This window comes from Tupaia chinensis, unplaced genomic scaffold, assembly GCF_000334495.1.
Source record: "Tupaia chinensis unplaced genomic scaffold, TupChi_1.0 Scaffold143622_1, whole genome shotgun sequence".
NCBI classification, from domain to species: Eukaryota; Metazoa; Chordata; class Mammalia; order Scandentia; family Tupaiidae; genus Tupaia; species Tupaia belangeri.
The window spans coordinates 49,889-50,225 of record NW_006203470.1 but is presented as its reverse complement, the minus strand read 5'-3'; positions in this window follow the sequence as shown (position 1 = coordinate 50,225).

Here is a 337-nt window from a genome sequence, read left to right as displayed (position 1 = left end):
ACGCGAACCGCAGTCGACTACGTGGGAGTCCAGCGACATAGCCATTACGCTAACTGCTGGTCCCATTGTTTATCTTTTAAAAAATAAAAAGCACAAAATAGAAATCCATGCAGCGCACTTGCACACCGCGCAAAATACCTAGTTTGCAGGAGCCATGAGGAATCTTCTTCTGAAGACCTCGCCTCTCCTGCCTGGGTGGGAGGACCAGAGGGGATTATTAACAAGACAAAAGGTGGAACTGAGAGCAAGAGAAAAACTTTACCCTTAAAAAAATTGTAAAAAGGAAAAATTACCAAAAAATGAGAAGACAGAAGCAGGGAGAGACAGGAACTGAGAG